The sequence below is a fragment of the Lissotriton helveticus genome, chromosome 5_1 (assembly GCF_964261635.1).
Source record: "Lissotriton helveticus chromosome 5_1, aLisHel1.1, whole genome shotgun sequence".
In the NCBI taxonomy this organism is placed as follows: domain Eukaryota; kingdom Metazoa; phylum Chordata; class Amphibia; order Caudata; family Salamandridae; genus Lissotriton; species Lissotriton helveticus.
In genome coordinates, this window is record NC_136065.1 from 838,836,945 (window position 1) to 838,854,754 (window position 17,810).

Consider the following 17,810-nt stretch of genomic DNA (forward strand, 5'->3'; position numbering starts at 1 on the left):
GGATTGCCTGCCAAACAGTTTTTGGTGCACCTTCACCACCTCCTCAACAAGTACCTGCAGCTCCATGCTGCTGAATTTGAGTTTCCTTCTCCTCTCTGACTGCTCTTTTTCTTTGCTGCTTGCCATTTAGCAGTTTTAAAAGTGCTCAAAACTATTTCTGCTGGTCAGGGACTCAGCTCAGCTCCAACTGCCTTTCCAGAAGCTTCTAATTAGTTACAGCTGCCTGTGTTGCCACTTCCTGGTAGGGAGGGGGAGGGTGGTAGCACCTGATTGGCTGCCTACTTAAGTTTCACTTTTGTTTGCTTTCTGATTCGGAATTTACCGAATCGGTATTTTTTACCGATTTTTTTATCTACATACCATTTACCGATTCTAAAATACCGATTCGGTAAAATTCGGTATTTTAGAATCGGTAGACTCGGATTACCTACATCTGGCCCATAATCGGTTAAATAAGCATTCTTGAGTCAGATATAGATCAGAAACCATAGAGGTTTATTTAAAGGATCAGATCCTTATAGAAGGCAAAAATATGTTTAGTCAGATAATTTCATATGGAAAGAAGATCATGTAAAGTGTGAGACAGATCCTGTAACTCCCACTTGCCTCTTTAGCTCACCTCCAAAACAAGCCCTCTTTTATAGCAAAATATAGAGCAAAAATCATACAGCCAGCAGGAGGTGAGCAAAATGATATATATGCTTAGCTAATCAAAATACCATATAAAATGCCACAATACAGAATTCCATCCCCTAAATGAGTAATTTGTCCCCGTTTGCTATAATGTCATTGAACATCACAATACAAACCTTGTTACGTGTAAAACAATGGCAGACTCATGAAATGCGCAGGCTCACTGAGCTTCAACCTTGAAGAACAGAAGGATCTTTAAATAGCAACGTTTTGAGAGGAAAGCTTCCTCTAGAGCTTCCAAAGTGCAACATTTTATTATGAAAGGAAATACCAGAATCACAATACATATTACATCCAGTAATGACTCAGTGTACATTTGGCTATGTGAAGAGAGACAGCAAGAAGAAAACCATGGTCACATTTTGAAATTCAAAATGGAGTTAGGGCCTGTCTGGCCAACTTAAGGAAATATGTTTCTGTTAAGTGCAACACTTTTTTTCAAGTGAGTTCTATTAATGCCATTAAATAGTTGTTATGTGCTAATCAGAAATTTTCTCTAACAGATTACAGCAAATGATCAATGAGAACATGTTTGCAACCACAAATGCTTTCGCAAACCACGGATACATGCCATAGCAAATTGCAATTAAGAGGACATGTCCCTTCTTAATAGCAGTTTTGCATGGGTCACTAAACCCATTTTGCTAATAAGGAAAACATTTTCAATTTACAAAATGGGTCTAATACATGCCTAAAAGTTATTTTGCAGTTGAAAACCCTGTGATTTTGCATATAGCAGGGCGTGCGATCACAAAATGGCTTTGTACATCTCTCCCTTTTGCCGATTTTGGGCCAGTTAAGAGAGCATGAAGCTATTTTGTATCTTGAATGTGCACCACTGGAAAAGGCATTTGTGGATATTGTGTGTTTATCTCTCACTGTTGCCCGTTCATTCCACCAGGAGGTCGCCTATACCAAAGGCATCAACTGGGGACAAAGGCACCAGAGGGTAGTGAAGCAGTAGTGCTCAGAATTTGCATTAAAAAGTTAAACCGCCAATTCTATCTCCAGTAATAGCATTGTACGCCTGGTCGTTCCCCACTGCATGATGTTCATTTTAACTTAGAGCTGTGGTGTCTTGGGCCCTAGGTCCTCAAGCTGTGCAAAGGACCACACACACACAGAGTATGTGGTACTGGAACTGGCCTAGGGCACGTGCACCGGCCCCTTTTAATGGCAGGGTCACCTGACCGGTGACGCCTGTGATGGGTGGGTGTGCAGTGTGGGGTGCAAACAGAGGTGGAACACTAGAACGTGTCCACCAGGGCACTGCATCCCTCCCAAACTTTAATGAAAAGAAACAAAGAAAAAGTCCAACCGATGAAAAAAAAAAACACTACAGAGCACCAATGAGTCTCTTCAGGCCATCTGCAGGGCGGTGCTGGAGCTCTGGACTACCCGGTCAGGAAGTTTTGGTCTGCCTCGGCGATGAAGTTCAGATCGACCTCAGGCACTCAGGCTCCAGTGGACAGCCAGCCTGCCAACATGGAGGATGACCTCCCTATCCTCGTGAGAAGAGGTCGCTCCCCCACGCTCCCTGTCCACACTTCGCAGCGCTCGCTCTGGCTGCCTGGTATCTGTGTTTCTGCCTCGCATTTGCCTAATTACAGACCTATTCATTGCGCGCTCGCATTTGACTAATTTGCATAGCCGAATATTTTAACATTGTTTGTGCGCTCGCTTTTGCCTATTTGAATCGCTGAATGTTTTAATTGTGTGCACGCTCGCATTTGCCCATTAGCATTGTTGATTGTCTTCATTGTTTGTGCGCTCGCATCTGCTTAAGTGTTTGGTTATACTAGGGACTGCATTGTAGATCGGACTGCCCGCCTGTTGAGCTATTTGTTTACAAGTACACGGCCATTTTGTTTGTTGTGCCTCGTAGCGAGGCTCCCCAGCACGCACCCGCCTCCCAGCTGCCCCTCCCTCCCACGAGCTGCCTTCAGGCTTCCATGGTGTCCATAGACCTGTGACCTCCCTATCCTCGTGAGAAGAGGTCGCTCCCCCACGCTCCCTGTCCACACTTCGCAGCGCTCGCTCTGGCTGCCTGGTATCTGTGTTTCTGCCTCGCATTTGCCTAATTACAGACCTATTCATTGCGCGCTCGCATTTGACTAGTTTGCATAGCCGAATATTTTAACATTGTTTGTGCGCTCGCTTTTGCCTATTTGAATCGCTGAATGTTTTAATTGTGTGCACGCTCGCATTTGCCCATTAGCATTGTTGATTGTCTTCATTGTTTGTGCGCTCGCATCTGCTTAAGTGTTTGGTTATACTAGGGACTGCATTGTAGATCGGACTGCCCGCCTGTTGAGCTATTTGTTTACAAGTACACGGCCATTTTGTTTGTTGTGCCTCGTAGCGAGGCTCCCCAGCACGCACCCGCCTCCCAGCTGCCCCTCCCTCCCACGAGCTGCCTTCAGGCTTCCACGGTGTCCATAGACCTGTGACCTCCCTATCCTCGTGAGAAGAGGTCGCTCCCCCACGCTCCCTGTCCACACTTCGCAGCGCTCGCTCTGGCTGCCTGGTATCTGTGTTTCTGCCTCGCATTTGCCTAATTACAGACCTAATTATTGCGCGCTCACATTTGACTAATTTGCATAGCCGAATATTGTAACATTGTTTGTGCGCTCGCTTTTGCCTATTTGAATTGCTGAATGTTTTAATTGTGTGCACGCTCGCATTTGCCCATTAGCATTGTTGATTGTCTTCATTGTTTGTGCGCTCACATCTGCTTAAGTGTTTGGTTATACTAGGGACTGCATTGTAGATCGGACTGCCCGCCTGTTGAGCTATTTGTTTACAAGTACACGGCCATTTTGTTTGTTGTGCCTCGTAGCGAGGCTCCCCAGCACGCACCCGCCTCCCAGCTGCCCCTCCCTCGCCCCTCCCCCCCACTTTCCATATATGACTGATGTCTCTACGCGCAGCGTTCACGCGCAGCGGTCGCCCCCAGTTGCGCCGAAGGTGCGCCAAAGGTAAGCCCGTCTACGCCCGTCCGCGCCAAGCCCGCGCCCAGCGCCAGACCCCCTGGCCCCTGTCCCACCCACCCCACCCGCATTACATACAACGCCTCCACCCTCTCAGCCCTAAACCCCGGTCGACACCCCAACTGCGCCCAAACCGCTCCTGGACACACCCATGGACCCTTCACATGCTACTCCTGCAAGTATGACGGCACCAAGACCAACTCCTCACCCACTAACACCAAACAGAGATCTGAACCAACCACCTAAAAAGCATCCTGCTCAACACCCGCTCGGTCCACAGACACGCCATCGACCTATGGAATCTACTAGACACCATCTCTCCAGACGTCGCCTTCCTAACTGAAACATGGATGAACGCCTCCTCAGCCCCAGACATCACCATTGCCATCCCGGAAGGTTACAAGATAATCCGAAAAGACCGCACCTACCAAACAGGAGGAGGCATCGCTATCGTCCATAAGAATTCCATCCGCATCTCAACCAGCTCAGGCGTCAACCTCGCTAGCGCCGAACACCTTCACTTCCAGATCCACACCGACCCCAAGACCACACTCAGAGGCACCCTCCTCTACAGGCCTCCAGGACCCCGTGCACAATTCAGGGAAGACATCACTGACTTTATCACCCCACACGCCCTCCCCTCCGAGGACTAAATTCTATTGGGAGACCTCAATTTCCACTTGGAAAAGAGCAACGACAGCAACGCCACCACCCTTCTGGACAATCTCGCCAACCTCGGACTCAAACAACTTGTTAATACCCCCACTCACTACGCAGGTCACACACTCGACCCTATCTTCACCTCCAGCAAACATATCTCCTTCAGTCACACCACAGTTCTCCATTGGACGGACCACAGCTGCGTTCACTTTGTCTACAAAAAGACCACAACCCACAACCATCCTCAACCCACTCTGCGAAGAAACTGGAACAAAATCACCATCGACCAGATCTCCTCATCGCTTCTTCAAAACCCCCCTGCCCACTCTTCGAACCCCAACCAAGCAGCCATTAACCTCACTCAATGGCAAACTAACAGCGCCGACAACCTAGCACCTCTGAAAAAACCTCAAATCAAACTAGGCAGCAAAAACGCCCCCTGGTTCAACGATGAGCTTAAGGAATACAAGAAACTCTGTCGCTCCCTTGAGAAGGCCTGGAAAAAAGACCCAAACTCCAGCACCAGGGACGCCTTCAAAAACGCCACCCGCATACACCACCAACTGATCCGGACTGCCAAGAAAGCCGCATTCAAAGACCGACTAGACAACAACGCCCACAACAGCAAGGAATTATTCAACATCGTCAAAGAGTTTACCAAGCCCACTGCCAACTCCAACGACATCACTCCCTCTCAAACCCTTTGCGACTCCCTAGCTTCGTTCTTCCACGACAAAATCGCAGACATCCTCAACAGCTTCGACAACCAACCCGGAGACCAACCCACCAAACCTTCTGCCGTACCTTCACTCCCCTTGAACATCCTTAATGACTGGAACCCAATCTCCACTGAGGACACCATCCGCCTGATGAACTCAATCCACTCAGGATCCGCAACAGACCCATGCCCTCACCACATCTTCAACAAAGCAGACTCCATCATAGCACCACACCTCCGAGACGTCATCAACTGCTCACTCAACTCTGCCACCTTCCCGGAAAGCTGGAAACACGCCGAACTCAGCGCCCTTCTGAAAAAACCCACTGCTGACCCCACCGAACTCAAAAACTACCGCCCCATCTCGCTCCTTCCATTCCCGGCCAAAGTCATCGAGAAAGCTGTCAACAACCACCTCGCCGCCTTCCTCGAAACCAACAAATCCCTCGACTCCTCACAGTCCGGCTTCCGAGCCAAACACAGCACTGAGACCGCACTCATCGCAGCAACAGACGACATTCGAACTCTACTGGACAATGGAGACACAGCCGCCCTCATCCTCCTCGACCTCTCCGCAGCCTTCGACACAGTCTGTCATAGCACCCTGTTACAACGCCTCAGAAACATCGGAATCCAAGGAAAAGCACTGGAATGGATCACCTCGTTCCTTGCCGGAAGAACTCAGAGAGTCCGCCTCCCACCATTCAAGTCAGAGGCCACTGAAGTCATTTGCGGCGTGCCACAAGGATCTTCACTCAGCCCCACCCTCTTCAACGTATACATGAGCCCCCTCGCGGCCATCGCACGCCAACACAACCTCAACATCATCTCCTACGCCGATGACACTCAACTGATCCTCTCACTCACCAAAGACCCTAACACCGCCAAAACCAACCTACATGAAGGAATGAAAGAAGTAGCCGAGTGGATGAAGCACAGCCGTCTGAAACTGAATTCAGACAAAACAGAAGTCCTTATCTTAGGCACCTCCCCCTCCGCCTGGGACAACTCTTGGTGGCCAGAGGCCCTTGGAAAAGCACCCTTCCCAACGGACCACGCACGGAACCTGGGCGTCATCCTGGACTCCTCACTCTCGATGACCAGACAAGTCAACGCCGTTTCATCATCCTGCTTCAACATTCTTCGCATGCTCAAAAAAACTTTTCGCTGGATCCCCACCGAAACTAGAAAAAAGGTCACCCACGCACTGGTTACAAGCCGCCTGGACTACGGAAACACCCTATACGCTGGCACCACCGCAAAACTTCAGAAAAAACTCCAACGCATCCAGAACGCATCAGCCAGACTCATACTAGACATCCCGCGTAAAGACCACATTTCTGGTCACCTGAAAAACCTCCACTGGCTCCCCATCAATAAGAGGATAACATTCCGCCTCCTAACCCACGCACACAAAGCACTTTACGAACTTGGACCCGAATGGCTCAACACACGACTTTCCTTCTACACTCCCTCCCGCCAGCTTCGCTCTTCCAATCAAGCCCTTGCTGCTGTACCTCGCATCAACAAAACCATCATGGGAGGAAGATCCTTCTCCTACCTGGCGGCTAAAACCTGGAACTCACTCCCCATTCACCTTCGCCTCACTCAGAACCACCTAGCATTCAGAAAGCAACTTAAAACCTGGATATTCAACATGTAATTCCCCACCCTCTTCAAGCGCCTTGAGACCCTCTGGGTATGTAGCGCGCTATATAAATCTATTGACTTGACTTGACTTGACCTTGGTGGATGAGTGTTTTCCTTGGAGGCGATAATGCTTTCCAGTTCCCAATAGCTGAGCAGCTTCAGACTTGCCTCTCCCGTCTGGCCTCCCCTCTCACCGTAGTCTCCTGGAGGGCCTTTCTGCTGGGCTGCCATGGGACCGTGTGAGCTGTGCGGGCCTCGTGTAGGCCACGCAAAGGCGTCGCTGAGGAACGGCCAACAGGACCACAGCCATATCGCTCATGTAGACGCAGAGGGTCGTGTCTCGGTCTATGTGCTCTCAGCGTCAGGACTCTGGTTCCATGCCTTCCTCAGATGTTCTTTGGGGTGACAAGTCTCCATGTGCGACCTCCACGCTTACCGGTACCTGCCGTGGAGCTGCTGCCGACACATCTCTCCGATTTGGGTTCCCCTCTCACAGGAACTCCATTGAGGTCCTTGCCCCTGGATTTCCACGTGACCGCATGGGCTGTACGGGCCTTTCGTAGGCCATGCTGAGGGGTCATTGCATAACTCCCAACAGGGCCACAGCCAAGCCTCGTGTAACCCCAACGGTGGATAGTCTAATGGTCGAATATGCTCTTCTTCGGCAAGCTTCAAGTTTACGGGGGCACACAGAAGGTTCCTGGGTGGCTAGCCTCCCACAGCACCAGGAGTGCCTCTAGGACCTCAGGATGTCTAGTGTTTGGATCCACTCTGGTGGTGCGATGCTCCTTCGATGTGCTTGGTGATGATGCACCTGTACGATGGATACAATCATTTTCTTTTGGTTAGGCAACAGGAGGCGATCTCTTGCTTTTGGTGACCTCGTGGAGTGAGGAGGACTGGAGGGACTTTGTGCCCACTTACGGTTGTTTTCTGGCAGGTGCACTTGCTTGATGTGGTGCCATCAATGCCAAGCAGCTGGGGACAGGTGAGTAGACTGTGAAGCATGGGACCTGGACGCAGATCGCGCTTGCTAGCGGCTTAGGGTTGGTCCTCCCGCAAAGCTGTCTCCAGTGCCGTCTCTGCACCCTGGTGGCTGGCTTGTACTGATGAACACCTTCTGCAGTGCTGACACAAGTCCTCTGTCCTGTCGCTCTTCTCCTTTTCCTTCTTGCGCCCCTGTAGTGGTTGTTTGCCCTGTGGCGTCATGCCACACTCCTTTCCTCCTTGGCGGAGCGGCGTCATGTCACGCTCTTCTCCTTCTTCCGACCAGGTTCGTCACTCGGATGTGGCGTCCTGCCACATGTCTCATGTTCGCGCTACATGGACATCTCGCTGGTCGTGTCCGGTACTTGGGATGATCTTTACTTTGCTGCTGACCTGTCGCAGGTCTGTCCTGTTGGTAGGACGTGCTTCTTCTCTTTGAGGACCTCTTGTAGGCCCCTTCCCTTCCTCAGGGGTTTTCGTGAGGCTCTTCTGCTCTTCACTCAAGGTCATCTTGCTTGCGCCTCGAGGCAGCATCATCATGGCACTTGATCCTTCCTCCATTCAGGCATGCTTGGCAGGGTTGGTCACTTCGAGTGACGTGCTCCTTGCTTGCGGTGCAAATGTGGCATCCGACCACGTGTTGCGTGTCCTTGGAGCACATGTTGCAGTGACAGCTTGCCACGTGACGTGTGCGTCTCTCCTCTTACCTGTCTTGGGTCACTGGCGACTCCGTCTTGAGGCAGTGTGAGGGAGGACACTGTGCTGTGTTTGGCCCACTGCAGGGCTTTTTTGCTGCGGTGGAGATGTAGAGGATCTCCCTACTGCCTCCCCCATTGCTTTTTCTCTGTGGAAATGTCTCTACCTTCCGGGCACCTGCCTGTGCTGTCAGGTTTGCTGGTGCAGCCTTCTGCGCACCTCTGACCTCGTGGGCTCCGTCCTCTTCTTGGGCACCCTCTTCTGGCACTTGGTGTGCCCGCTCTTCTTTCTTTTATGGTGGCTGTTCACCATCAAGGGCTTGTGTTGCAGTGTCCTTGCTTACAGTGGCATCAGACAGCAACCGGGGGCTGCGTGTGCAGCGCACGTTCTCCTTGCACTTTTATGGGGTTTCTGCCTTGGACTTCGCTGCCCTTGTCTATTTGATGCTTGTCTGGGTGGGTGCAGCTTCAGATTTAATTGGGGCTCTTCCATTGTCTCTGCACCTTGTCTTTGTAAGGGTGCACCTTGGTAGGCTGGTGCTTTCACTGGTGCTTTGCATGCCTGTACCTTCTCTTGCGGTAGTGCGTGTTCGCCACTAGGGGCATGCAGCTGTGTCTTCCTGATTGCAGTGGCAGAAGATGGCTGAAAGAGGGTCTGCGCAGCATACAGTGCTACTTGCGCCTATAGTGGCCTTGCTGGCTGACTAACAGGCCTTGGCTGCTTGAGGTTTTACTACCTTGGGTTTAGCTGGAATCTTGGCAGCTTTCACGGTTGGTGGCAGTTGTGAAATTGTTGGGTTTCTTTACTATGTTACAAGGAGGTATGCACTGCAGGCTCTTAGATAAATGCAAGGTTGACAGCTCTTTGTACAGATATCTGCTTCGTTGGGGCTTTCCTTTTGCTCACTTGCTTCCTATGCTAAAGTGCAGTACCACCAAGGGCAGCTAGGTGGCACTGTGGTCACTTTAGGAGGAGGCCCCTGCAGGCTACATGCTCATCAGAGATACAGATGGGGGGCACACAGTGCTGTTGCAGGGCTTCCCCTTTCACAAAGCCAACCCCTGTCACGGCGCCGCATTGCGTCACTCTGGGGAGTGTTGTTGCCACTTAACTAGCAACGGAGGCTGCAATACTTTACTTCACTCTGCAGGCTGTTTTCACTTGGGGACGCTGCAGGTACCATGGCTTGAAGTTGGGGCCTTTCATGTGTGGGGGCATCAGGGGTTACACTTGTTTCAAAGTGACTGTTCCCATTTTCAAATGTGAATCCTTGGTGCTGCGCACACTGTCTTCGGGGCCCCGGAGCGCGGTTTGACCACCAATCGCTGCAAGGCCGCACCCATGGCAGCTTATAATGCGCCAGGCCTTGCGGTGCATTACCGATGTGGGCGCAACTACTTCCTTCGGTGGGGCTTCCACACCCGGCACTCTACCAGGATACAGCTGGCAGGTACCGGGTAGCTTACCACTCTTCTCTGGAGTCGCAGCACACTCCCTGATGCCGCGGATCGCCTCGCTGCTCCCTTACGAGACTCACAGGAACAGATGTGGGTAAGTCAACAGCCATGCAGTCGTGGCCTCGGTTATCGCCATGTCCAGGGTAGATACTGCCCCTTCGCCTACGAGTGCTGCAGATGAGGACCTTACCCGTTCGAGGTTGGGAGTGGCAGTAGAAGTCGGGCGTGTCCCGACTAGGCCCCAGACGCGCTACTCAAATAAGGACACGGGAGTCAGTTGTGTTCTTAGGCGGGAAGACCCCGAGCGGTCTCTCGCAGGTTTATTTATCCCTTCAGGGCGGGCCCGCCCTGAGGGTGTAGGCATGCATGAGAAAATGGTAACATTGTAGAGGAGAGCCCTAGAGGCTCTCTACATCCCTCCTTCATTTTAGTCCGACATCAGAACACCTTGGCAGTCTTCACAGGGATGCACATGCAAAGTCTCGGAGTCTCTGGCTGGGGCCAGGGTTGGGCCGGAGGCAGTAGCGTTGGTTACGGCGGCTTGGAGATGACTCACACCCAGTTGGATTTTCGGGCGCCTCCTCGCCGTCCCGGTTTGGACAGGTTGTGCTTGGGCTCGCCCACAATCCGGGACTCAACGGTGGATGTCCTTCGGCCGCCGGGCTCCACGCCGGCGACGATTCCGAGGGGTCTGCCCTTGGCGTCAGATCTTGAGATGCCCCAGCTCCAGGATCGGCTTCCGTTTCTTGGGCTCTTTTGAAGCTGGAGACGTTGCGGGTGACCAGTTGACTTCCTCTCCGTGCCGTCACCATCGTCCCCTTGACCCTTTCCACAGTCCAAACTTCCGGTTCATAGGGTGTTCGAAACTTCCACCCGGGGTGTCGGTCTTTGATCACCACCGAGTCCCCTGCTGCAATCTTTGAGCTCTGCGCACCACGGGCATCACTCGCCTTCCGATTGGTTGTCTCTCTCCTTGCTTGGATTGCCTCATCGTTCCTTGGTGTAGGAGTCCACGCTGGCCCTGCTGGTATGCTGTCTTGAGGGGCCCTTTTGAATAGCAGGTGGGTGGGAGCACATTTCGTGGTGCTGTGAGGAGTTTGGCGATATGACCCTAGAAACTGATCAAGAGCCGTCTCCGGGTTTTCTCCGTTGTCTACGGCAATGCGCAGCGCTAGGTTAAGGGTTCTCATTAGCCTCTCCACCTCCCCGTTGGCTTGGGGCCACAGCGGGGTGATCTTTCTGTGGCGTATGGCAAGGTTGTCCAGGTACTCTTGAAACTCCCTCCCTTGAAAAGGGGGTCCGTTGTCTGACTTGACTTCCGAACTGTTTTCACCTGCATGAATGCATGTGATGACTTCCACAATCGGGAATTTTGAGAATGAATCGACGATTACCATTATGTGACGGCCGTCAGGGAAGCTGCCAAAATCCACGCTCAGGTGTGTCCACGGGGTATTGCACTGTTCCTCCGTGATCACCGGTGCTGGCGCAGGGTCTCCTCCGGTGATCGTGCAGGCATGGCATGACCTCACCATCTCGTCCACCATCGCATCCATGGCTGGAAACCAGACTTTGTTGCTCAACCGCGCTTTGGTCTTAGCCATTCCTTGGTGTCCCACGTGGGCCAGTGCAAGAATCCTCTTCTGGATGCTTTCGGGTACCACGATCAGGTGATCCCTCAAGATGACTCCTTCTTCCCCCACGCTGAGTTCATGCCTCACCTGCCATAACTGTTGTCAAGCGTGACTGACTTCCAGCCGGAGTGTTCGGGCTCCATCCATGAAGTGAGCCCAGCTGTTGCCTTCTAGCGCTTTTCTGACCCTGGACAGGGTGGCGTCTTCCTGTGTGGCCTGGCCTATTTCCGCCAGCGTCATTGCTTCGGGACAGGCGGACTGCGTAATCATGTTGACGAAGGCCTCCACACTGTGAACGACATCCGGCGAGTGGGCCGACACGTCGGTCCCAGGGTGCCGGGACAGATAGTCTGCTGGATTGTGTGCCCCTGGACGGAAAACGACCTTGAAGTTGTAGCCTTGCAGCTGTACCGCCCATCGCTCGATGCGCGGGGGAGCTAGTCGGGTTGAACCGGCAAATAATGGCAGCAGTGGCTTGTGGTCGGTGACCACGGTAAACTCTTGTCCACACAGGTACAGATGAAAATGCTGACACCTCCATTTGATGGCTAATGCTTCACGTTCGATCTGCGCATAGCGCGTCTCGGTGTCGGTCAGGGGCTTGCTGTCGTAGGCGACGGGCTTCCACACCTCAGAGCCATGATCCTGCAGTAACACCGCTCCGAGTCCAACCGGACTCGCGTTAACGACGAGTTCTGTCTTGCGTTGTGGCTGGAAGTAGGCCATCACCGTCTTGTCGAGCAGGTTGGTCTTGATGTCTTGGAAGGCCTTGTTTGCCACCACCGACCATTCCCACTTCCGGTCTTGGCGCGTGAGTGCCCGCAGGGGCTCCGACATTGCCACCAGATTAGGGATGAACTGGACGCAGTAGGTGGCCATGCCCAGAAATCTCCTCACTTCTGTGGGGTTCCGAGGAGTGCTTGCTGCACGGATAGCCTCCGCTTTCTTCAGGTCTACCTTGAGTCCTTCTCGGGTCAACGTGTATCTGAAGAAGTCGGTGCTTTCTTGACAGAATGAGCATTTTGATTTGTGCAGGGTCAAACCGCACTCCACCAGCCGTCGTAGGGTCGCCCTCAGGTGTGCATGATGCTCCTTGAGCGTGTCCGAATACACCAGAATGTCATTGCTGAGGTTTATAACGCCACGCAGCCCCGACAGCACCTCACGAATAGCGTTCTGGAAAACCTCGGCGGCAGAGGACACCCCGAAGCTGAGTCGTCGGTAGCGGCGTAGCCCCACGTGTGTCGAGAAGGCGGTTATGAATCGACTTTCCAGCACCAATTCTAGCTGATGATAGCCTGCGTTCAGATCGAGCTTGGAGAACCACTTCGCCCCGTTTAGGTCAGCCACGATGTCATCCATGGTCGGCGTGATGTGTCGTTCCCGCTTCACCGCCATGTTCGGTAGCCTCATGTCGACACACAGTCGAATCGCTCCGGGTTGCTTGGGCTTAGGTGCCATGACCAGGGGAGATACCCAGGGGATGACCCGGACACCTTCTCTATTACTCCGAGTTCCTCCAGCTTCCTGAGTTCTTCTTCCACTTGCGGTCGGAGGTTGAAAGGCACGCGCCGGTGCCGGAGGGCTACAGGTCGTACTGATTTGTCGATGTGGAGTCTGAACTTCTTTCCTTTGAGCTTGCCTAGACCGTGGAAGAGCTCTGGAAATTCTCCGAGTAGAGCCTCAGCGTGTGACTCGTGCACCTGGTTTGCGAAGAAGACGAGCTCCAGATCTTCGGTGGTGTGGCAGCTGAGCAAGTTCCTTTCTTGCCTTCTGTCACATGGAACCTCGGCTCTGTGGAGTGTTTCCCGCTGACGATGGTAGTTTGAATTACGCCTCGCAATGGCAGGGGGTCAGTTCCTCCATATGTGTAAATTCTTGCACTTGAGGGCGCGAGGGGTGGTCTTGGTGATAGTTTTTCATACTGTTCTGAGTCCATCACATTTACTGACACCCCAGTGTCTATTAGAGCCTGAACGTCGGTGCCTTCTATGGTGACTGAGCACATGGGTGGTGGCCGTCGCTTGGTTCCGGCCCGGCTGACATATGAGATGACAAATACTTCCTCGTCATCGTCGTCCTCGTACATTGGACGTCTTCCCTGGGCCTGATCGTCGGGCGGTGGCGTCAGTTCGTCTAGTGATATCTGGCGGACGCGCTGTGGCAGGCCTCTGGATCTGGGCGTCGTGTCTTCCCTTTTGCCCCGCAGGTGGCCTCGGCCGGGTGATCTTCCTCGCAGTATCCACACTGGTTCTTTGGCGTGGACTTTGGTGCTGGGCGCGTCGTCGTGTGCCTTCTTTGGATGGCGTCCACCTTTTCTTCTTTGATCGGTAGTAGCCTTGCTGACGACGGTGTGGCTACTGGGGTGTGTAGGGCCGCTTCCATCACTTCCGCTCGGGCGTCTGACAGTTCGTGGGATCGGGCCAGGACCAGGATCTCATCCAGGGAGATTCCGGGTTGCCTGAGAATCAGTTTCCTCAGTAGCTTGGAGCGACATCCCACGATGATCTGGTCTCTGATCTCTTCCCTTGGCTCAGTGAAGGAACACATGCTCGCCAGCCGGTGGAGCCGTGCATAGAACATGTCGACGGATTCCGATTCAGTTTGCCACGCTCTTTTGAACTTGAACTTTTCGAAGTCATTGTTGAGCTGTGGGTCAAAATGCGCGTTGAGCGCAGGGACTGCTGCATCATAGTCGTCCTCTTCTCCTGTGTTTGGGAGTGTCTCAAATAGATCGTAGATTTCTTCTCCCCCGTAGTAGATGAGGAGTGACCTCTTGACCGTTCCGTCGGTTTCACGGGTCCCTTTGAAGTAGTGGTTGAGCCTCCCGATCCAGGCTTTCCATCCGGGGGGGCGCTGTTGCCGGATCGGTGGATTCGCTGAATGGAGGCAGTGGTGCCACGGCTGTGTGAGCGCGTGCCGGGGGTGGGGTCTCGGCGCGGGATTACGATCGTCTCCTGCTCTTTGCTGCGCAGCCGCCGCTGCTCCAGGCGCGGGGTTGCTCATCGCGGCGTTGTGATTTGCTCAGGTGTCGCCCTGGCGTTGCTTGTGTCTGTGGCTTGATCGTGCTGATGGGCTATCTGCACGTGGCTCCGTTACTCTGCCACGTGCCTACTGTGGGCGTGTAGGGTCTCTGTTCCCCCTGATGCTTCTGTAGGACTCCCAACTGGAGGGGCGCAAAGCTGATTTGTGCCTGACTGTGCCAATGCTTGCATTTATCAGTGCTTGATTACTTGTCCTTCAGTTGCTGTTATTGTCCAGCATTTTTTAGAAAGTGTTTATTTTTTTATTTTTTATTTGCCAATGCTTGATGTGGCCCACGCTTGTTCCTTATGAGGTGGAGGTGCAGCCACCTTGCCGGTCCGCCTTCTTTCACTTCTCCGCACGTGCGTGACCTTCCTCCAGGGGCCGTCAGGGAGACAGACAGGCGCCGCGGCGGACAGCCGTGCTTCGGGGCCTTCGAGTAGGTATCAGGCTCCCCTGGGCTCCTCGCAGTTGCCGTGTGGCGTTGGACGCCGCGGGAGGCGCCAGGTGTGCAGGCAGGCCCCGGGGGGGGGAGGGATGTTCGGCAGCGCGGGGGGACGTGCGCGTCGCACTCACCCTGGCATTGGGCCTCGCCGGGAGCTCTGCCAGCTGAACGTGCTCCAGCAGGAGGAAGGGGCGTGGGCAGGCTCGGACCGGCAGGCCTGCAAACGACGACGTCAGGTGGCAGGCAGGACACGGCGGGTGGGCACCGCAACACTTCCTTTCCCTTTTCGGATGGACGTAGCGTCACCGGAGCAGGTCAGTCGCGGGTGGGCACCGCGCTCTCCGTTGAGGGCAGGCACGCGTGGTGTCGTACCAGCCTCGTCGCCAGTGTAGAAGTCGGCGTGTCCCGACTAGGCCCCAGACGCCCTACTCAAATAAGGACACGGGAGTCAGTTGTGTTACTTAGGCGAGAAGACCCCGAGCGGTCTCTCGCAGGTTTATTTATCCCTTCAGGGCGGGCCCGCCCTGAGGGTGTAGGCATGCATGAGAAAATGGTAACATTGTAGAGGAGAGCCCAAGTGGCTCTCTACAGTGGCCTCAGTCCGGGATGCAGGACTCTCTTTCTGCTCAATCCGAGCCAGCGTGGAGCTCTCCTACCTGGTGGCCATGGACTGCGCACCTTGCTCTGCTCCTCGGGTGGTGGGTATGCGTTGACTAGGTGAGGGGCGGGCTGCTCGCCTTCGCGAACACTCCAGGTGCAAGTGGGGCACTACCTGTATTTCTTTCTTTTGCTTTCCGACGTACTTGTTGTGTGCTTCAGGCCAGCCAGGCAGCAGGCAACTAGCTTCTCTGCCGCTCCGTGCGGGGTGATGGGGCACTCCCTCCTCGCAGCGGTGATCGCTTCAGGCTCTGTGCATGAGTTGTGCAGTTGCCGGGCACTAGCCGACGACTCTGCAGGGTCTCCAGTCGCTGACACACCATCATGGCAGACAGATCTCACAGTCTTGGGAGAGAACAGCCTCTTTCTATACCTCACACCAGGGCAGACGGTGGCATGCTGGGGTAGTTTATAGGCACCTAACCGGGTGGGGGCCCTGCTGTACTTTGATGGGGCAAAGTACAGCTCTGTTTATCCTCGGCATCCAGCACGGAGTTGGAGACTGCCCTCTCCTCCTGCTGGGCAAATCTGGGTCACCCTCTTCTGGGTAGCTGTGCCTCCGTGTGAGATCTCTTGACTGGGGGTGAATGTTTTGATTTGTTCTGCATTCCGTCCATCAATTGTGTGTCTTTTGCTTCCTCGCCTTTCGCGCAAGTAGGCTGCTGCAGCAGTATGAACCCCGCTCTTCTTCTCAGTGCCGGCCAGTTCAGCTGTGGCAGCAGGTGCGGGGTGCCTCGGGCTACTCTACCTCCATGAGGAATTATAAGGCAGCCGCTACATCACACGCGGGATAGGACCCACTCATAGCCATTGTGGTGTCTTGGCCTTAGGCCCTCATGCTGTGCAAGGACCATACAGACACAGAATATGTGGTACTGGAACTGGCCTAGGGCACATGCGCCTGGCCCCTCTTATTGGCAGGGTCACCTGAGCGGTGACGCATACGATGGGTGGGTGTGCAGTGTGGGTTGCAAACATAGGTGGAACACTAGAACGTGTCCAGCAGGACAGTGGCGTCACTAGGGGGGTGCGGGGGGTGCGGACCGCACCGGGTGACACCATCAAAAGGGGTGACACCATGGTCCGTCTCAACAATAATCTTGGCCGGCGGCCGGGTAAGGTTCGACAGACAGTAATATTATTTTGCATTTTGGTGTCACGGAGTTCGTGACACCAAAATGCAAAATAATATTTCTGTCTGTCAAACCTTACCCGGCCGCCGGCCAAGATTATTGTCCCAATTAGGCTACGACTTCGGCATCCGGACGTCAATGACGTTCGAAAAGTCACTCACGTCGTGACGTGGCTCCCGGACCTGACGTTTTAAAAATCCATCTGCTTCTTTACAAGTTTAAACAGCTCGGGCTGCTAATGATCTCCAGAAGCCCCTCCTCCTGGCTCATCGTGCCAGGCAACGAGGGCTCCTGTTTCCTGCCCTTGGCAGTCGGAGGGTGAGCAGGTTCATAAATTTGACTTTCATTGTCAATGTCATTCCTGCTCTGAACTGCATGCATCAATTTAAACGTATCAGAATTAACTGCATATCATATTCCTGCTTAGTACGGCATGCGTTATATTAAGCATAATCTGCTTCGATTTTAGAATGTATTGAGAGGCCACCCCCGCGACTAGGGGAGGGGGGCCTTTAGTGGGCATTCCGTGCCCGCCTCAGTAGGTGAGTTTCGTTTCTAGAGGGATACGTCATGGGGAGGGTCTCTCAGTAATGTGAGACGCTTGGTGGGCGTCTGAGGACCCTCCCTCCAAGGCAATAAGAAGAGCAGCACCCCTGGGAGTAGCCCTCTTTCGTCTCTCGCCTGATTACAAGAAGGCTGGCCGGGAAAATAGTTGGCGAGCGGTGGAGTCAGGCCGGTCGGCTTTACTTTGTAGACAGGTGAGAGGCCATAGCGTAGCGTCTAAGGGCATATGTGATGGTGGCGGGAGCCTCGGGTTCGGGCCCCGGAGAAGCATGTTAATTGTGGGGGTATTTTTCCTGTTTTCAGCAAGGATGAAATATATGCTGGTAAAAGCGCCCCGTGTAGCGTGGGTGATTAGCCCAAGTAAGCGGGCGATAAGGGTTTGTGGTAAGTCATCGGGTGAGGGAAACGAGCAGGGATATCGCGGACAGAGCGAGTGCAGCGTATTAGGTAGGTGGAGGGAGGGGGCGTTCCCTTCAGAGCCGCGTGGCGGGATGGGGTGCGC

General features: G+C 53.6%; 1 long non-coding RNA gene across 1 annotated transcript in view; it reads left to right on the plus strand.

The window, feature by feature from the left end:
• The window catches only part of LOC144753405 (uncharacterized), a 141,186-nt gene that overhangs the window by 54,681 nt on the left and 68,695 nt on the right, over positions 1-17,810 (plus strand). The window lies entirely within an intron of this gene.